At 30.7% G+C, this 19,258-nt stretch overlaps 1 protein-coding gene across 3 annotated transcripts in view; it reads right to left on the bottom strand.

Moving 5' to 3' along the window:
• The window catches only part of KIFAP3 (kinesin associated protein 3), a 146,038-nt gene that overhangs the window by 9,731 nt on the left and 117,049 nt on the right, over window positions 1-19,258 (bottom strand). Inside the window, exon 20 of one of the 3 annotated variants that reach the window (XR_004817618.2) lies at window positions 3,784-3,949. The exons of the other annotated variants lie outside the window; for them this stretch is intronic. The gene's annotated coding sequence lies outside the window, so the exon portion shown is untranslated. The remainder of the gene's footprint in view (window positions 1-3,783; window positions 3,950-19,258) is intronic. 3 annotated transcript variants of the gene reach the window in all.

Below are 19,258 nucleotides of genomic sequence, written 5' to 3'. Positions count from 1 at the left end.
CTTAAGTAACCCCTAGGTCAATAAACTGAGTCATTAGCACCTCCTTTGAATAATTGTTTGTCTGTTACTGGTTCAACATTTATATAATCTGTCATAATACCTTGGTTTTTTAAGGTACGAAAATTACTGCTGTAGGCTTAAAGTAGAGAATATAACATAAGTAGCAATGTTTTCACAGTGATAGTTTAACCATACTGTCTGGTACTGAGTGAGTTAAAGCCTGAACACCACAGCTAATTACTATGTAATGCTAACCTTAGTTGCTGGTTCATTTTGAGACTCTTTAAAATATGAACTGTGTATTTTACCCCTATGCACTCTCTTAATGATTTGTTTTTTTAGACTGAAATCACTTCCAGCCATCAGTTATACTCTTGGTCTCTACATATGCACTTCTCCAAGCACAAATATTTCTTTTTCCTATTGGTCTGCCAGCCCTGTCAGAGCAAATTTCACTTTAAACTAAATGCTATGATACTTAAAACCTCTTGGATTACTCAGGCTGCTAGTGTGATCTATGACCTTCCAAGAATGACAGCTGAACTTTCCAATTTGCTTATACTGCTTGGGGAACTAGAAAGCACATGCCAAATAGGAAAATGTTTCTGATGTTGAACAGAGAGAAGTTCTTGTCGGAGGTGGGAGCAGGAGACTATTAAGTACTGAAAAATACTAATAAGAAATGAAAAGAAACTAAACATGCTGCAAAGTCTAAGACCTTGAGCATAATTCAAAAGTTAATATTAGTACTAAAAACTTTTCAGTTCAGTAAAAAATATATACAATGACCCTCAGTTACTGTAATTTAGGCACCATCCAGAATCTTAAAGTGACAATGTATTATGAAAGTGAACAAGATCAAAAGATGGAAGAGAATCTAAAATTATCATGAGTGCTATGCAAAATGGGCTATATCAATTCATCTTTCTTTATGAGACAAAAATCTGACATGCAAACACAATCAGAGTAAATATGGCTACCTAACATGCATGCTACATACCACTCTTTCATAAATGAAAAATTAACATTAAGCTTCTGTTAAAATCTTGTCTTCAAAGTCTTTAAATAAATAGTACAGTTTGGGGATATTTTGATATATTTTAAAACTTTTCACTTTTGTTTAGTACCTAAGAGGTAGATAAGTGTTATTAAAAAAAACAATCTCAAAAAATTCTATCAAATATAAGAAGCTTAACGTAAAGTTTCCATTTATGTCATAGTCTACTTACTCATTTGTCTCAATAATTTTTAGGCTAAAAAATATCAAATGATGGTTGATAAGTAAAGACTTATTTTGGTACCTAAAATCAAACCAAATGATATTTTTCTAAAATTGAGGGCACAAGTAAAGATAATAGAAACTATATTGAAATAAATTAAAAGTGCATATTTTTAAATAGCTAAGCATGACAGTGTGAAAATTTGATCCAAAATAATATTTATAATATTAAATGTAAAACTAAAAGGCACTGCCTTACATTATTATGATATTTTAAAACATCTATTTTGGTCAGTGTTATATAAAATACTTCCAGCTGCTAATTCAACAATTTCAATAATCACTACAGGTCAGATAAATGTTTCATAGTATATTTGGTGTCCTCTAGAGCATTTGAAATCTCAGTATATTGTAGAATATGATAGCAATTGCATTTGTCACTAGACGAACAGGTACTAAGAAAATTTCTACTCTTAAATTTCATGAGCTCTCTTGTCCTTGAGAATATATTTGTTATAGGTCTGCAAAACAAAAACAAAAATAGTTCATTTTCTACTTATGTCTAAGGCTAATTTTATTTATTTTTATTATTTTTATTATTTTTTATAAATTCCCATCAAGTGCCTCCCTCAGTGCCCGTCACCCAGTCACCCCCACCCCCGCCCACCTCCCTTTCTACCACCCCTCATTCATTTCCCAGAGTTAGGAGTCTCTCATGTTCTGTCTCCCTTTCTGATATTTTCCACTCATTGTTTTCTCCTTTCCCCTTTATTCCCTTTCACTATTTTTTTTTTCCTTTCACTATTTTTTATATTCCCCAAAGGAATGAGACCATATAATGTTTGTCCTTTTCCGAATGACTTACTTAAGGCTAATTTTAGATTGTCAAGATATGGACTGATTGAAGTCATTCTGTTCAACCAAATTGTAGTCTTATGATGAAACAAGGTATTTCTAGATCATCTCCACAGAATAAGGCCAAGCACCCTTTGGAAACACGCTGCATTGATACCAAGCAAATTCAAAGATTGAATGTATATGATACTAACAATTACCTTTCTGACTTTATACCCTATTACCATATTTTAAAGTTATTTTCAAAGCAACATAAGAAAACAGGATACTTTTTTTCCCTTTATCACTGACATGCATGGATATTTCTTCTCCCTTAAGAACTGGAAATTATACTTATTAGCAAAACTAACTTAAGTATGAACTTATCAAGAACTCCTGAATTTTATTAAAGTTAGTGGGGTGCAATGACCTCAAAACCAGAATATCTGGATATGATTTCTGCTTCTAATGATATAACTTGTTATAGTCTATATCTGTAACTGTCATAATTTTTTTTTGTAGAATAAAAATAATCACTATCCCCTTTAAATGCCTTCAGATTATTATACTTCCAAGTCTCTTACAAGAACAGCACAGACTCATATATTTGGCGTTGTTATTGTTATGACATATGAAAATGATAGACCCTTCCCTAAAAATACTTATGAAATTCTGGCTCCTGTTGTAAAATCTAGACAGTTAAGACATACTCTATCATATTTGGCATGCTTCTTACACATGCTTTCTGTTTGCTTTTATAGGGCTATTACATAATTCATAGAGATTTATGCTTACACATAGGCAACTAATTGTTATTGCACTTAAAATAACGCCATGGCCAATCATATCTTCCTTTTACCATACTGAGAGTAGACTGCTTGTACAAATAAGGTTATTCGATCAAAACCCTTCATATTCTATATCATGATTGATGCAAATGATGCAACACATGTTGGGATGAAAAATACTGGGAATGTCTTTTTACATGCTTCTTTACCTTATTTTATATTCAGTCAGTTTATTTTGAGAGTAGTAAATCAAGGGTAAGGTTTTTGGTTATTCCACACAAATCATCACTTCCCAAACTGCACACATTTCTGTACTCAGGTTTACTGCTGTTTGAAAAGGGCACAGGTCATGCATGTGTGTAGGATAGAGTATTTCATTCTGTGATGTTCATTATCTTGGGGTTGTGCCAACCTGACAACCTGGGACTTATAAGCAAAGCTGGGCAACTATGAGGAGAAATCTTCAGGGAGATGGGAATGCACCAACCATACATTTTTGAGATTATAGACAGTATAGGGTTTTAGGCAATATTTCAAACTATCATATAGGTGTATCTGTATTAGTTTTTTTCAAGTATGCAGGACAAGGAAAGATTACAAATTGATTTATTTAAAATGACTACAGTGCCCATTTGAGATGCCAAATAGTACCCTCACCTCAAGACTTCAGGGGAAAAAGTCAAGATGCAACTGTAAGAAATTGTAATAGTTTCCTTTTTCCCCTTGTGTATACAAAGAACAAATTAAATTACAATAGTCCAATATTTATAAAGTCCTTAAAACCCAGAAAACTTTTTATAAAAACTTTTTGAGACTTTTAAGAATTTCTGGATTTTTACCACCTCAAAAAAGATCTTAGTATGATGTTTGAATGGGGTTTCTTGTATCAATTTGAAAAGATGTAATTTTTATGTTACAGTTGCAATTTAAAGATTTACTTGCCTAACTATGTTCATGGAAGCCTCCTCTCATCCTTTCACATTTGAGGGGCTCTTAATTAGCCACATGATACTGTTCACACAAAGGTGTGGATTCCTTTTTAAGATTATATTGCCTTTTAATTTCTGATAGGCCAATATGAAGGTACTTTGTTTTTGTCTGGAAAAACCTGAAATGGAAAGAGTTTCTGAAAAACTGGGATGTATTAACTATAGATCAAGCTAAACAAAGAAAATAGGCTTAATTTATATGATATTACCTGAGATACAATGCAGATTTATGATCACATAAGAGAAGATATTCAGGAAATCATTAATTATGGTCCTGTTTGAGTCTTTTCAAAAGACTATTTTATAATCTTTAACTCAATCAAGAAGCATAAGAAAGCATTTGTTGATTGTGCCTCTCTAGTCTGAAATGAGACTAGAAATATGTAGCTTTTACATAAAAACCAACATTCACCAATAATTGACTGTTAACAATTAAATTCACCAATAATTGACTGTTAACAATTAAATAGAAGTATACAGTTTAGAAAATTACTAATAACTCTCCTGAGATATAAAAACAAAGTAATATTTGAAAATTGATTCTACTACAGACTGTCCCACTTGTCTCTCTGAAGTAGGTCTGAGTTCTATTTAATTGGTAGAGGCACTAAGCAGTTATGAGATTACCAAGTGGTTTGGGTCACTACTGAAAGACAGCATACTGGCCTAAAATTCTTACAGGATTGTAATCTACAGGATTATAGTTCATAATTAATTCCCTTAACTCCAAACATCTCCATTTCCAAATAACCACCAATGGAGGTTTACCGCCATTTTTTTGTTGTTGTTGTTCATTTTTTTTTTTTAATGAGAAAACCTGATACGAATCCTTTGCAGTCGAAACCTCTTTCAATTAAAAGTTTTGAGAATTCATCAATAATTATGTCAGTGTTAAAAGAAGTTCAAAGACTAAAATGTAGTGTCATGTGTTCCCTTGGGAATATCTATCAGCCTATCCACATACCTACCATGTAAAATAAAGTTTCTACTCAGTAAACCTTTGCTCACGAGATCAGAGGCATCAGAAATCAACATTCACATCAAACTCTTTGATATAACGGCTCTCCTCAAATATTGCAATTATTCAAATCATGCTTTGTAGGACACTGATGTGTCTATAAAGAGCATTGTCTCTATCACAAAGCCTTAACAAGTTTCTGTCTAGACTAATCCTCCCAAAGTGCTTATCATTCTAATGAATTAACTAAATTTTAGGAATTACCGGACTATCAAAGCATGATGTTTTATTAAACAGCCTATATAATTCAAGAGGTTATATATTTCAATAATAATGTGATTATTTGTCAAGTATTGCACTGCTTACGTTAAAATGCAAAAAAATCTGAATCTTTCACTCTATTTTCTTTGTTATCTAAGAAATTCATCACAATCTTTAAAATTTTTAAATTTTTTTTCCAGCTTTGAGATACAATTGACATGTAAGATTATCAGATTATCTGATTTTTAAAAAATATTGAAGGCATAATATACTGTAATGGAAGTTAAGAAATAGCAATATTTCAAATAGCATACTCTTAAGATACTGTTTATTAAGATAAAGTGGCATTCTTTTCTAAAGACTAATTCTGTGTCCGCTAAAGATTACAGACAATTCAGAAATGTGTAATACAGGGACGTCTGGGTGGCTCAGCAGTTGAGTGTCTGCCTTTGACTCAGGGTGTGATCCCAGAGTCTCAGGATGGAGTTCCGCATTGGGTGGGCTTTCTGCGTAGAGCCTGCTTATCCCTCTGCCTATGTCTCTGCCTCTCTCTCTCTCTCTCTCTGTGTCTCTCACAAATGAATAAATAAAAGCTTAAAAAAAAGAAATGTATAATACACTTATTTATTCATTTATTTAATCAAGGTTTGGAAATAACATAAAAATGGGCCAGAACATGTATTAGACCATCCATGTCCAAATACTGGCAATGTACTTAGTATTAATTCCTTAATTCCCTTCCTAAGCCTGCTAATATATTACCCTGAAATGTTTTCAAAGAAAGAAAGTTGATACAAAGAATAATAAATAGGATACTGTAACTCATCTCAAAAATTATATTTTAACCTGAACTATAAGCTTCTCAAAGGGAAAATGATTATTTCTTATTGATCTGTATATCCCTAGAGCCCATCCAAGTGCTTGTCAATTAAAAAGGTTACTGAGTAAAGGAAAATTTAAGTGTTAAAACATTTAATGCACATCCTTACCTTGACAATATCTTTATTTTACACTCTATAAAGTAATTTCATTTGTCATTTCTCTATAATTTCATTAAATTTCTTTAAGTAAAAGTTTAGGGTATCTTTTGGAGATAACAAAATAACCTCCAACAGCATATGTGCTAAACTTCTGATGTACTGATTACCAACAGGTGATTATTTAAGACCCATTATTAGGAAATAAACAATATCAAAGAAACCCCTTATTCATTTTAAGTATGATATAGAATTTTTTTCTAACAGAACTAAGCTATTTGGTAATGAAAACTAATGTAAAGCTTGTAATATTGGGACATTACAAGTTTCTCTTGGCAATACATTTTTTTACAGTAGAGAATGCTTACATTCAATACAGATGAGTACTTCTTAGTAGATTCAAATAGATATGTAGTAATATAATACACGGGTACTAAGAATTTAATTCAATCCTAACTACAAAGGCAAGTATCTTTATCTGTATAAAGTATTGCAATACAAAAGACAGTTTTTTTAAATCTTATATAGGTTATTCAAAATTTTCCCATATAGCATAAGTTCCTATCCCAAATTTTAAAATACAAGCATATTATACATACTGATTACATATTAATAAATACTATGCATTGTACATTTGAAAGAATATTGAAATAGTAAAGATTAAATCTAAAATTAAGACATTATAACAAAAAAGTTAACATTGAAAACAAAATACAGCATGGGAAATGAAGTAAGACATACAATATATTTGAGTAACAGCTCTGACCCTTATAACTCATTTATAAAATAAACATGTACCCAGAGGCTAGTGTATGCCAGGCACTGTAGATATAACTTTGAATAAGAAAATCTAAGTTCCTGGTCTTCTGGAGACTACATTCTTGTGGAAGGAGGTAAATAAACAAGTGAGCCACAAAACAGATGATTAGGGTGCTAACGCAGTAACTACAGGATGGGGGAAAAAGAGCTGCTTTGATGGTTTTGTCAGAAAAAGATTCTCTGAAGTAGTAGTATTTGAAAAAAAGGAACAAACCAATAGATACTCCAAAGTCTATGGCTTGACTTACGGAATGATGATGACATTCACTGAGATGGGAGATTAGGGGAAGGACTTATTTGCATGTAGGAAATCAAAGTTACATTTGATGATTTTATGAAACATGCAATTGGATCTGTTAAATAGTGACAGGAATGGTTGGTGCTCAGAGAAGAGGTCTCAGATAAAAACATAAGCTTATAGTTAGTATTTAAGGCCATGGAATCTAGATGAAATCCTTTAGGTAGTGGGTGTTGTAGAGAACAGAGCTGAAACCCTAAAGCAAGCATTGTTAAGGTGAAAAGGAAGAGGAATATCCAGTACAGAACATTGGAAAGGAATGGAGAAGAGCTTAGAGGAAAATCAGAGAAGTGGGGTATCTTGAAAGATGAGAGATTCAAAAAGCAGGGCTTTGACATCTGTGTCAAACATTGCTGAGTTAAAGATGAGAAAGGTCCACTGGATTTGGCAGTATGAAAATGGTGATTTCAGACTAGAGAACCTGAAGGGTAGATGGGAGTCTTTTGAAGAGTATTACATGAAGGGAAGTGAGAAACAAAAAGTGGGTAAAATGTGATGTGGGGGTTTCCAGACTATGATTGTATGTTGGCAAGAATGACCCAAGAGGGGAAAAGAAGGGTGGCATGAGAGAAGTCTTTGGGAAAGCAAGAATGACTGACTGAACAAAATGAATGGATTGGACTTTGAAAAAAAGGACACTTTCTTCATCATAACAGAAGGGAGAATGAAAGATGGGTAAAAATAAGATATTAAGTGGTAGAATGATAACTGTGAGCAAGGTGCTTTACTTCATAAACTTTGGTTTTCTTAATGTCTTCTTCCCTTAGCTGTTGTTATGATTAAATTAGATAAAGAATGTGATAAACAACAATCAGCATACTGCCTGGCACTCATTAAATGTATTTCAATAAATACCATCATTATTAATCAACATATCTTATTGTAGTCAGATGCAACCATTTTAGAGAGTAACTTTTCAAATAATACAATTCGAATAAAGATTAAATTTGTATGGTATTTGAAGCCTGTGTTGTTTCTATTCCTTTCCAGTAGTTTCATTTAAAACTGGACTGGCCTGTGCATGTTTCAAAAACAAACTTTCGAGGAGATTCACTTATTTAAGATTTTTTCTTTAAAGAACAACAAAAATTTAAAAAAATTAATGTTTATTTTGTGCAGAAATTTCTATGGGCTTTCAAATACAGAATTCTGGGTAGGTTATGGACTAAAGGTCTGACACAGAAAAACAAAGAAACAGACTATAGAACAACCTTCCATACTAGATACAGAGGCTAAAATTTTATTTCAGCCTCAATAATTTTTTTAACTTGAAACTACAATGTTGCAGTTTAAGTACACATAGACAGGCTTATTGCAAAACACAATAATTCTAAGAGAACAAACTAAAATTTTAAAGCTCAACATTTCTACATTATATGTTAACACCTGCTGGAAAGGCCTAGGGCCTTTTAAAATTTTCAAGCCACTCCTTTCCTACCCTCTTTTCTTCTTGTGGTAATTAGCAACTGACACTTTTCCCAAAGAAGGTCCTCCCTCTGTTTTATTAGGAGATGTGACTTTACTGCCTCCCATTTAGAAATATTCTCTTCAATACATTTTTAGTCACTGTTTTTATGACAGTGCTCTAAATCAATGAATGGGTATTATGCAGTGTTGATTTATATACCAACAGTTTGATTCTTATGAGAGTAGAAATGCCTTACTCTGTGAAAGCAGATGGCTGTAACAGAACTGTGAATTTAATAGTGAGAAACTAAAAGCAGATTTCTTTCTTTTATATCTAATTTATTTTATAATATATCATATTTATATGTGTACACATGATCTATATAAACATATAATATCAGTTAAGTATATTTATCAATGGCTATCATCTAAAATGGCCTCTAAGTGTGAATTTCTTGAGAGGGAAGTTAAGTTCCAGTTGCCAACTACAAAACAAGACAGAAGAAAAGATTAAAGGTGTAAGTGAAATAAAGTTAACAATATACACTAACTGAATCAAATAATGCCTCAACTGAGAGATTTCACTGTAGCCACAAAAGAAAAAAATATAAAATTTTATTGTACTTCAGTATGAAGATGTATACATTTATAATGTACAAAATCAGCTTGCTTAATGTTGATTTTGAATTTCTATCAGTTTATTCAATGGATATTTATAATATTACCAAGTATGACCCATTTGTTTAAGATGGTTCAGTAGATACTTATAAAAAATGTTACTTTTACTAAAAAAAGTTATTTTTACTTTAAGAACAGCTCTTATAATGTAGAGATCAACTTTTTTGAAATCCTTTAAATTCCATTAAAAACTACAGAATCTTCCTTATAATCAAAAGTGAAAAATAATGTTCTGACTTATTAAATAAACTCATTAAGTAAATATTTATGTTGAAATGGAACATAAAACATAATCAAAATAATAACAAATCAGCTTATTTTATTTGAAAAGAAAGGAAGGCTTCATCTTTCAAAAGTATTAAATAGGACCCAATCTGAAACTCAATGATGGTATATACACATGAGCACCCACTTCTTCACCCCTCCTCCCCAACACATGCACACCTTTCTCCTCTCAGTTTATTAACATTCTAAATCTTTCTCCCAGCTTTGGCTTTGCAACCACTTACTTGATAAAGTAGGTCACTTAAAAAGGAAGAAAGCCCAATAAAATGAATTACAAAGACAACAAGATTAAATTGATTGCACTGTTTTCATACACTGTAGCTAAAATTTTGCAAATATGCAGTTGGCTGTGGTTTGGCATTTAACAGCATGCGATCAGTAAGGAGGAGGAAATTTTATTCTCATTAACTGTTGCAGATTTACTGCAGTGAAAAAGGGCTATGTAACCCGAGATGTGACAGTACAGAAAGATCAAAGCCATGGACTGGAAACTAAATAAACCCTCTGGCTACTTCCTGCAAGGAAAATTCACTTTGGCAATGTAAAACAGAGCCCAGTTAAAAACTACTCTCAGTTTTATGAGCTGTCATAGCAGCTCAAGTGGTTTGGATCGGCTGAGTTTAGAACATTATATTTCCTTGTTTTTGTCTTAGATACTTCTGTAAGCAGTTTTATAGGCCCCCTCCCCCTTTTTAAAACACAATAACCAAAAAACTTAAAAAAAAAGGCAACTCTTTTCTTTTGGTTGAAACTGAGAAGGTAACCACTAAACTTATTAAAGCATGCAGGTCTTCATTTGCACATTCTTTTCTCATTTACTACAGTTTAATATTTTGCTCTTAGATTTATTTGGCAATTATACATATACTTTAATAATTCATCTGCAATCTATACAATTCCTATTCAAAATAAGTGCAAATCAGTTTACAGAACCCATATGGCTCATATCTGAAGGGTGAGCTATTTGTAATAGCACATCTGGAAGGACTATGGGCAATATGGGAAATATGGGAATTAATTAATATTATATTTAAAAACCTATTTGCTCTAGGCTTCATGTTTTTTTAAAAAACAAATAAAAATATTTGGTTGAACATTTCTAATATAAGGAATTTTTAACAATTGTTCATGAATACTTAAATCACGTTAAATCAAAACACAGATGAGCTACAATAAATCAACCTTAAATGAGAAAATATCTCTGAGTTTAGTAGTAAGCTCAATATCAACAAGTCCCGATTTACAGGAAATAAGAGATGACATGCTGTGTTTTCCTCTGCCTTATTTTTCTGGAGGGGATGGTGGTGTTTATCAAATAAATAACTTATAATTTTGTTATTTTCATTAGAATGTCAGTAAGCAAGTCTTTATAATAGTGATTTATATTCCATTTCCTTAAAACCCCCCCAAATCCTTTTTTTTAAAAACTAAGAGCATGTCATAAAAGCAGTCATCTTTGCTGACAGACTTTCTACTTTCTTTCCATTTAAATTTACAACTAATTTTTATATATTGGTAGAGTCAACAAAAATGTGGTTAATAAATATAAAAAATGTATAAACTTTAACACTAGACAATCACTCTTAAAAGGTGGTGATATAATTAACTTCCCAGTCATGACTGGATTAACTCCCATGTCATTTCTTCTAGTACAAAGCTACACCATAATTGATGTGTTAACATTTTTATAGGATCTAGTCATAGATTACTTTTTTTTTATTTATAGACTCAGTTATGCTGACTTCCATCTAAATAAAAGTTCTAATAAAGTGACAATAAATTTGGTTTTCTTTGGGAGCATCTTTGGACTTTATATACAGCTAACATGTATGCCTCCCAAAACTCTGCTCAGATCGCCACGCTGAAAATTACCACAAACTTAATGAGGATAGTTTTGTTGCCAATTTCTTCTCTTGCTTCTAAATTTCCAAAGGAAAGTTAATCACTTAAAATATTTTTCCAAGTCAGGAGTGTAACTTCTCTAGGATAAAACATCTTCCCAAGTTTCCAGGATTCTAAGCCTTGAATTTTGGCCTGTATTTCTAGATTTCAGTAAAGTTTACAATTTGCTAATGCTGATGTGTGATAATCTAATAAAATCTGGCCTTAAAAGTTATGGGCCCAATTTACTAATAAAACCTAATTCAATTCTCCTTGGGAAATGCAAATCATTAGTGTCCAAGCAGCAGAACCAAATTTCCTTGCCTTTGTTCAAGGCCAGAAAGAAGCTGTCTATAAAATGTCTAAACAAATAAGATAATTAAGACCAATATATGAGGATTCGTGTACAGGCTTAAAACAACAGCATCATATATATAAACATTTATATCAGTTAATTAGTTAAATAAATGATATGCATGAGACATTGACCCTTATAGACTGAGATTATTTTACTCATTTCATCCTCATTTTTTATATGACTAGATTATTCTGTGGAGAACTTAATGAACTTGTAAGTACCTAAAAGAATTTAACAGTAGTGAACTAATTAATGTGTTACTATATTTTTAGCAACTTGTCTCCAAGAATCTGAAGCACCAAACTGCAATAGACAATGTCAAATGTATTAAAGCAAAGTAGGTAAACAATATTGTGCTGCATAACAAAAGCTACATATCTTACTCTGAATTTTAATAACATTTACTCCAAGACACTCTAACATACAGTTCACTGTTAGAGTAATAAATTTGCTTGCCTTTTGGAGGCCATAATGGTATAATAGTAAAGGCTTCACTTTTTATTAACTATCTGGTTTTGGACGTCCCTTAAAAATCTATAAGCCTTCATTTCTACATTCATTAAAATAGGGACAATACTATTCTTTCCCTTATCTACTTCACACACTATTGATGATCAACTGAAATGTATGATGATATAAATGCTAACTAAATACACATTATTGGTTTTTGTATACTTTTAGACCAAAAAAAAAACTTAAACATTTTATTCCTTAAAACTTTTAGAAGGCTCCTAGGACATTTCATCTTCTGAAATAAACAAACAAAAAACCTGGCAGAATTGCCCTTGGGAGTATTTAGAAAGAAAAATGCAATTTAATGTATGAATTACAGCAAGGGTCTCAGAGTGTAAAAACCATTTATTGTCATTGGTTTAATTTTCAGAACTGTGTTACATAAATATTGCCACTCTTGTTCTCCTGTTTTCACCATCCCACAAGTTTAAAAGTAAAATTTCATTAACTTAGATATAATTTTACTTGTCACAGTATTATTTCTTATAAATGGTTTTATTCATTTTAAGAAATTTCACCATACATTTCTGATTGGTTACTATTGATGAAAGGAGGAAGAACTTAAAATTATTACTATATAGCACTAATTACTAAGCTTGAAATACATGTCTACATATATTAAGAACAATACTATTTGGATAACCAAATACAATTGTAATAAATATTTGCACAGATCTAGTTATTTTTAGACTAAATCATATAACCTGAAACAGAGCAACTTTTAAAAGTAAATAGAATATAGTCTGTTACCCAACCCTATCAGTTTCTTCTATACAGAGATTCTACTCTAAGTGTCTTAATCATGATTTAACACAATTGCATTTAAACTAAGAAGTAACTCTTGCAAATACCTAAATTAGATACAGCTAAGAACAAATATTAGAGACTATGCAAATGTGTATGCCAAGAACAGAGAGTCAATAAAATATATACTAATGCCTTGTGTATCAAACCATTCAGTAAGTTTTTATTTTTTAATACTATACATTCTTTAGTAATAGGCTTATCTTAAAATGAAAATGTTTATATATTAAGATTATATCAATGAATCTCTTGTCATAATGTTTCAATACATGTAAATGAATATAAATGGAATGACCAAATACTCCAAGCATACTGTCAACTTTCATTACTAGAAATCAAAGATGTGGCAGTGGTATGTATACTCACTTTTACGCTATCAAAACATTATAGGTGAATAACATTTTTTTAAAAAGAATTTTCAATAAGAAAAAAATCAAATTAAAAGATCTCTGTAGGCAATTCTTTAAAAAAGTGGAGAATTTAATGTTAAATGATTACCTACTGCTAAATATACCTATTTTTACCTATTTTGATCTTCATATTTATGTTCTTAAATCAGAACACTGGTGTAATATAATTTATGAATAAAATCATGTGGCACAAAAGCAGGTGCTAAAAATAACATATACTCCACAATTAGATAGGTGTACACTACACTCCCTACACTCAGTGACATACGCTTTGACACAGGATAACTTATTTATCTGATGCTTATTCCTGATTATTTCATAAGGATAAATCATTAGGAATGAAGTTACAGGGCTATAGGAAGTGAACAATGTAAGGATCTTGTTTTCTATTACCAAATACATTTCACAAAGGTTTTATCCATTTAAATTCCCGCAGGGGTGTATCAGAGTACTTCTTTGCTCCTATGTGTGGGTATTAGTATTAAAAAAATTTTTGGCAATTGATAGGTGAAAATGGAATCTGGTTGCTTTATTTTGTAACCACCATGTCTGGAAAAAATTACTAAAGTAAGCCAGAGTTTTTTTTTTTAAAGGCTTCTAATGAATGTTCTCTGAGAAAAATCAATAGGAAATTAGTAAATAATAAGCTATAATAATTTTTGATAAAAATTTAATAACACTAAATAAAGCAGTATTTTAGTTAATTATTATATTTTAAAAGATTTCATAAATGTATACCAATTCATTTAGATCTTAAAATGCTGCTGAACAAATGGCTGGTCTCAATGTCTATCAAAAGAATTATTTCTAGAGGTTCTTTTGCTTTTTTTTGATCCTTCTATATAATTTCTATACTACTTACTCATTAATGAAGGTCATTAAATTTTTTTAGAAAAGTTTGGGTTATCAATTAAAATTGATATAGGACTTATCAAAAAGAAGGTATTTTATGGCATATTTACGTTCCTCTCAATATAAAAGAACTTCTTGACTAGCCAAATAAAGACAGTAATTTGATTTCTTTTGAATAACTGCTTTGAAATAATCTCATATAGTTCTAAAAATAACATGTAGTTCTATAAACACTACACAATGGCATTTAGACTAAGAATATGTAATGTTGAGGTTACTTTTTTTCAAGTGAAAAAACTAAGTAGCTGAGTATAATTAAAGTGGCCTGAAAGCTAAAGAAATAAGTCTAATTTTGACATGTAGAGTCTTTGTCTTAGGAAAAATTATACATTTAAAAATTTGGGTAAAAGATTATTTTTTATGTATTAAGAAAATAATTTGTTCTATTTGGGATGATTTTTAAAAGCACAACTACCATTTCAATTGTGATTTAATGTTTGAAAAAATAAATTAGAATGGACTAAAAAGTGTGTATGTATGTATGTAATACATATAATGGACAGAACAATTAATGCCTAAGTATTCTCAGAAAGGGAAAAAAAGAGGCAGGCTATCTAAAACACACAGAAAATGAAAGTGTAAGAATCAGATGGCTCAGATAATGCACACATCTAATTCATCTTTGCAGTGAAATGGTCAGTCAATGACATCACTGTGCCAACCACAAAAAACTCCAGGCCCTCCGAAAAATAGTTTTCAAAGCCCCAAGGAAACCTAAGCAGTCTCTGCAATTTTTTTTCCAGTTTATGAAAATTGGATTCCTATAAAAGAAAAATGGACCATTTTTACTGCAACAAAAACTGATTTGTAAAAGCTGGAAGCAGTTTAAAAATACTCAACATGAGGTTCTTGTTAGTCTTGAAAAGTAAGAGTTATAATAAAAAAACGGTCCAAAAATATGGTACGGATATATTGTATATAAGGGGAAAAAAAGCTAGTCCTACTCCTATTATTTTTAATTAGCTTCAATAGCAAGTTCCACTTTACTTTCTAACACCAGTTCAAATTTTTTTGGGTGGGGGAAGATTTACATCTAACCCTCTGGGACTGGCAACTCTATAGCTAATGCCTTGGAGCCGTAATGTATTTTGCATCACCTCTAAATGTTGGGAAATTCTGGCGCCAAGAGGTTCAAACTGATAGTGACACATGTCTAAAACCCAGGATTTGCTGTCCAACTGCCAGTATCTATTTTATCAAACATTCAGTCTCTCCTGCAGAATAGGATAGAGGAGTTAAACAATTTTCGCTGTTTCCAATTAAACTGCCTTGCTATATTACAAAAATGTAGGCATTCAGATTAAGAAGGATCCCCTGACCTGGATTTTAAGAAAAATACCAATTTAAATGGTTTAAACAATTCTTTAAATCTGGCTCATTTTAACAGATTTGTCCTATTTCTAAACTTTGTCATTTTAGGAATACAGTGAAGATTTTTTTCTTTGAACAATTAAGAAAAAACCCTCTTATCATACAAATGAGAAATTTATTCCTTACCTTTCAGGAACTTAGGATCATCTCCTTTACCTGAACCCACTAAAACTAATATGTTAAAAACAAAAACAAAAACACAAGGACTGAGAAGTTGTGAGTACTGCCTGAAGTGTATGCCATTTGGCACTGTCATACCATTTCATGTTCTCGAATCATTAAAAACAATGGCAAAGATAAAAATTCACATTTTATACATTAATTTAAAAAAATTCTTCCAGATAACTTGATGGTGCTTATTTATCAAAAACATATGATAAAGAACAGGGAAAAAAGTGTAAGTCATCTGGACAATTTCCCTGATTTAAAGAAAAAAACCCCCTCAAAATAGGTGACATTTCCTCTTTTTACAAGTTTTTAAAGAACAACTTTTTCCATATTCAGAATTCAATCAAGACATTATACTTTCATATTTCAGAGTTAACTCAAATTCTTCATGTTGCCCATTGAGGCTGCATATTCTCATCTTTCCAGTGGAGATAAAGAATAAGAGTCCAATACCCTCTGTTCACATTTCTCAAAAAATATTCCTATTTTGTTAAAGTAAAAAGTTTCAAAAGTAGTATTTTAAGTTAATGTTATTTGATCTAATAGGCTTTAAATTTACCTACTGGATATCAGAAGCCAAAAGGTAGCCATTAGTTTAAAATTTTACATCTGGGACATTATGCAGCAAAATAATCATGATAAATATGTGAATAATTATACAGCAATTTAAAATGCTTAAATCTTTGCAGAATTAAGAATTAAGCCAGAGTTAAGGTCCATGGTTTGTTACTATCAAAGAAGAGCACAGAAATCCTCTTAAAAAAGAATCCTAATCAACCAAAAATGACTGAATAAAAGAGTAAATGATGCCAGAGTAGGTTAATAAAACAAAATGTAGCAAAAAGCAAAGATGAGGATTTGGCTATGCTGTATACCTTCTCTGTATCTTTGCTGATACAATTTTGAGTCCTTTTTTATTTGATCTATTACCTACAAAAATGCTGAGGAAGTTCACTGTAAATTATTTCTTCTGGAAATAAAAAGAGAAAATGATATAGTTATGTGATTTAAGGCCTGAAAAATTACAAAAGACAAGAGATGAAAGACTTAGCTTTCTCAGGGGAAGTTCTTTTTACAGGTCAAACAATTCTCAAATCAAAGTGATTATAATAAGTATTTCACTCCTTTGATTTGAAAAAATAGTCTAGTACGTTTTATTAGCTAATCTTTTAAGCTACCATTACTGTGATGTGTCTTTTATGATGTAGAAGAAGCTACTGAAATATTTTTACCCTTAAGAAGGAACTGACGGTACAAAGGTAAGATTTCCCAAAGTCATTTTATAAAAAATGACTTTTTAAAAAAAGTTATTAATAGAGCTGAGGAATAAAATCCTGAAATCTTTGGACACAGTATACAATTTATTCATTGGGCACCACCATCTCTTAAAACATTTCTATTGTTTATAAAATGACCATTTTTGAAAACCAGAATTAAGAGATTTTGCTGACTTAAGCTCGTATGTTCACTGTTTTGAATAATCAATTTTAATGAAAGTGTTCAGGTTCTTAATTATAAAATTATATAAAAAATGAAAGCAACTCTTTATGAAAAAAATAATGCATTATTATTAATCAGTAATAAGTATTATAATCAGAAATAAGACTGATATTAGTATCAGTCTACTTTTAGATCAGTAAATATCTGCAGGAGATACCAAAATAATGTTGTTGTTCATAGTGAAACATAAATGGCACAATAATTAATCTTATAATGATATCAGCAAAAATCTTCATATAAATAATCAGGATTATACATCCAAATCACTTCTTCCTTTACCAATTTTATTTCAGAAAACATTTTTACAGTGAATTGTCATATGATGGAATATAGTAGTTATAATGATTAAACAGATCCTATATTTACATAATTACAGCTAATATAGACAAAAACATGAGAAGTGCAATCAAAAGCCATATGCTTTCTGATATTTAACCATGTTTAACTTTTATGTCCTAAGGCAAGGAGTTTCTTACCATGACAATCCAGTATACCGATGAAACTATTTCTGAAGTGTTATTATTTATTTAAAGTATGCTTACAGAATACTGAACTATATATAAGGTTATACTGCATTTCATATAATACTCCTAAGTTTTCAACATGTTTTTAAACTTTGGGTCACAAATATCAATGAATTGTGAAATCACATAGAAGGTTGCAATCTGTACTTCAAAAATGAGATGGAATAGGTTAAAACAATATATAATTGTGCATTGCAAGGAGTAAGATTAATTACCATGTACTATTTTTTTTGTTTTACTTATATGTATAGGTATATATGTATTAACAAATATATAATCATATCTGGGTGTGTGCACTAGGTTGCAATATGAAATGTATTTCTTAATGTGAGTTGTGGTAAAAAAAAAAAAGACAAAAAACCACGAAACTCATGATGGTATACCATGTCTCCTTCCAAATTAGGTATCATGTTATACTACAAAGAACCTGCGCTTTGGAGTTCAAATTTTTTTCTCTACCACCCTATTTATGTGAGTTGGTTATTTAAACTTAAATTATTAGAGCCTTTATTTCTTCATTTGTAAAATGGCCATAATAATACTTGCTTTAAAACATTGTCGTGCAGGTTAAAATAAATGATGAATGTTCATAAAAGAGATTATATACGATAGTTGATTAATATTGGTTGCAATAATTATTGGATTAAAATGGCTTATTATAAGTGACCATTTAAGAATTACAACATATTGGTCACAACTGCATTCTTTCATGCAAAAAAATACATTAATACACCTTCAAAGAGAAAATAATTTATATTAATGAAAAGTAGAAGAAATTTTAGAAGAGGATATTAAATAAATAATTAAAAAAAGTCTTAAGGGCAGATAAGACTCCACCTATATATTAAATGAGTGTAATGCAAAATTTCAACAGTCAGACTAAATTAAAATATTGACCTCTAAGAATGATATGAAGGGGGAAATATTGTGCATACTTTCTGATAAAATTTTAAAAATCTATGCCACCAGTAATGAAGTGGGAAATCTGCTGGGAGAAACTTTGTTATAATTGTAGAACAATGCTGGCATGCCATATTTTTTTTCTTTAAACATTTTATTTGAATGCCATACAGGGAAGGATAAATAGTCTTTAATTTAACCAAAGTATCAACTTTTTTTTTGTATACAAATTTTTTAATTGATATTTTCAGTTGTTTTCCAAAAAAGATAGTAACCATTTATATTTCCACCACATCCATGGCATCAATAGACATTATCATTTATTTTCTATTTTTATAGGCACGTAAGAGCTATTCAGAACTGTCATAAGACTTTTTAAAATAGTGATGCTGAATACTTATTAA

Source organism: Canis lupus, chromosome 7 (assembly GCF_003254725.2).
Source record: "Canis lupus dingo isolate Sandy chromosome 7, ASM325472v2, whole genome shotgun sequence".
Classification (NCBI taxonomy): Eukaryota; Metazoa; Chordata; class Mammalia; order Carnivora; family Canidae; genus Canis; species Canis lupus.
Note: the sequence above shows the minus strand (reverse complement) of the source record. Positions and strands in the feature narration are given on the sequence as shown.